Raw genomic sequence first — 2,244 nt, 5'->3', positions numbered from 1 at the left:
CTGTTCCGTGAATTTTTTGGCAAAAAATAGAATAAAAAAAAGGTGCAACACGAGGACTTCCCAAGAGGTCACCCATTCTAGTACTACTCTCGCCCAAGCAAGCTTAACTGCGCAGTTTTGATGGGATCCGGTGCATTAGTGCTGGTATGATCGCACCTGTAAATTAATGCGTCGTAATTGTATATACGCGTTGCTACAAAGAAAATACCGCAAAAATAGGCACCCCCGACTAACTAATTGAAATCCATCCGAAGCATGAAACTTTCTTTGTAAAGACAAACTAATCTTATATTTATTTCCAACAACAAATAAAACGACCGACACGAAAATCGCTTTTTGATCAACTGTTCCGTGAATTTTTCGGCAAAAAATAGAATAAAAAAAAAGGTGCAACACGAGGACTTCCCAGGAGGTCACCCATCCTAGTACTACTCTCGCCCAAGCACGCTTAACTGCGGAGTTCTGATGGGATCCGGTGCATTAGTGCTGGTATGATCGCACCTGTAAATTAATGCGTCGTAATTGTATATACGCGTTGCTACAAAGAAAATACCGCAAAAATAGGCACCCCCGACTAACTAATTGAAATCCATCCGAAGCATGAAACTTTCTTTGTAAAGACAAACTAATCTTATATTTATTTCCAACAACAAATAAAACGACCGACACGAAAATCGCTTTTTGATCAACTGTTCCGTGAATTTTTCGGCAAAAAATAGAATAAAAAAAAAGGTGCAACACGAGGACTTCCCAGGAGGTCACCCATCCTAGTACTACTCTCGCCCAAGCACGCTTAACTGCGGAGTTCTGATGGGATCCGGTGCATTAGTGCTGGTATGATCGCACCTGTAAATTAATGCGTCGTAATTGTATATACGCGTTGCTACAAAGAAAATACCGCAAAAATAGGCACCCCCGACTAACTAATTGAAATCCATCCGAAGCATGAAACTTTCTTTGTAAAGACAAACTAATCTTATATTTATTTCCAACAACAAATAAAACGACCGACACGAAAATCGCTTTTTGATCAACTGTTCCGTGAATTTTTCGGCAAAAAATAGAATAAAAAAAAAGGTGCAACACGAGGACTTCCCAGGAGGTCACCCATCCTAGTACTACTCTCGCCCAAGCACGCTTAACTGCGGAGTTCTGATGGGATCCGGTGCATTAGTGCTGGTATGATCGCACCTGTAAATTAATGCGTCGTAATTGTATATACGCGTTGCTACAAAGAAAATACCGCAAAAATAGGCACCCCCGACTAACTAATTGAAATCCATCCGAAGCATGAAACTTTCTTTGTAAAGACAAACTAATCTTATATTTATTTCCAACAACAAATAAAACATCCGACCCGAAAATCGCTTTTTGATCAACTGTTCCGTGAATTTTTCGGCAAAAAATAGAATAAAAAAAAGGTGCAACACGAGGGCTTCCCAGGAGGTCACCGATCCTAGCACTACTCTCGCGTTCTGATGGGTTCCGGTGCATTAGTGCTGGTATGATCGCACCTGTAAATTAATGCGTCGTAATTGTATATACGCGTTGCTACAAAGAAAATATCGCAAAAATAGGCACCCCCGACTAACTAATTGAAATCCATTCGAAGCATGAAACTTTCTTTGTAAAGATAAACTAATCTTATATTTATTTCAAACAACAAATAAAACAACCGACCCGAAAATCGCTTTTTGATCAACTGTTCCGTGAATTTTTCGGCAAAAAATAGAATAAAAAAAAGGTGCAACACGAGGACTTCCCAAAATGTCACCCATCCTAGTACTACTCTCGCCCAAGCCCGCTTAACTGCGGAGTTCTGATGGGATCCGGTGCATTAGTGCTGGTATGATCGCACGTGCAAATTAATGTGTCGTAATTGTATATACGCGTTGCTACGATGAAAATACCGCAAAAATAGGCACCCCGACTAACTAATTGAAATCCATCCGAAGCATGAAACTTTCTTTGTATAGACAAACTAATCTTATATTTATTTCCAACAACAAATAAAACAACCGACCCGAAAATCGCTTTTTGATCAACTGTTCCGTGAATTTTTCGGCAAAAAATAGAATAAAAAAAAGGTGCAACACGAGGACTTCCCAGGAGGTCACCCATCCTAGTACTACTCTCGCCCAAGCATGCTTAACTGTGGAGTTCTGATGGGATCCGGTGCAATAGTGCTGGTATGATCGCACCTTCAAATTAATGCGTCGTAATTGTATATACGCGTTGCTACAA

General features: G+C 40.2%; 6 non-coding genes across 6 annotated transcripts; all 6 read right to left on the bottom strand.

Annotated features, from left to right (window-relative positions):
* Positions 1-39: 39 nt before the first annotated feature.
* LOC113785023 (5S ribosomal RNA) lies at positions 40-158 on the bottom strand. The gene has a single exon (XR_003471189.1). It is a non-coding gene; the product is annotated as a 5S ribosomal RNA (ribosomal RNA).
* A 226-nt stretch (positions 159-384) lies between these two features.
* LOC113785025 (5S ribosomal RNA) lies at positions 385-503 on the bottom strand. The gene has a single exon (XR_003471191.1). It is a non-coding gene; the product is annotated as a 5S ribosomal RNA (ribosomal RNA).
* Positions 504-729: 226 nt separating this feature from the next.
* Positions 730-848, bottom strand: LOC113785024 (5S ribosomal RNA). Its single transcript, XR_003471190.1, has one exon. It is a non-coding gene; the product is annotated as a 5S ribosomal RNA (ribosomal RNA).
* Positions 849-1,074: 226 nt separating this feature from the next.
* LOC113785022 (5S ribosomal RNA) lies at positions 1,075-1,193 on the bottom strand. Its single transcript, XR_003471188.1, has one exon. It is a non-coding gene; the product is annotated as a 5S ribosomal RNA (ribosomal RNA).
* A 548-nt stretch (positions 1,194-1,741) lies between these two features.
* On the bottom strand, positions 1,742-1,860 carry LOC113785027 (5S ribosomal RNA). Its single transcript, XR_003471193.1, has one exon. It is a non-coding gene; the product is annotated as a 5S ribosomal RNA (ribosomal RNA).
* Positions 1,861-2,084: 224 nt separating this feature from the next.
* LOC113785026 (5S ribosomal RNA) lies at positions 2,085-2,203 on the bottom strand. Its single transcript, XR_003471192.1, has one exon. It is a non-coding gene; the product is annotated as a 5S ribosomal RNA (ribosomal RNA).
* Between the last annotated feature and the right edge of the window lie 41 nt (positions 2,204-2,244).

Source organism: Cicer arietinum, unplaced genomic scaffold (assembly GCF_000331145.2).
Source record: "Cicer arietinum cultivar CDC Frontier isolate Library 1 unplaced genomic scaffold, Cicar.CDCFrontier_v2.0 Ca_scaffold_1495_v2.0, whole genome shotgun sequence".
NCBI lineage: Eukaryota > Viridiplantae > Streptophyta > Magnoliopsida > Fabales > Fabaceae > Cicer > Cicer arietinum.
This window is presented reverse-complemented; position numbering and strand designations above follow the sequence as displayed.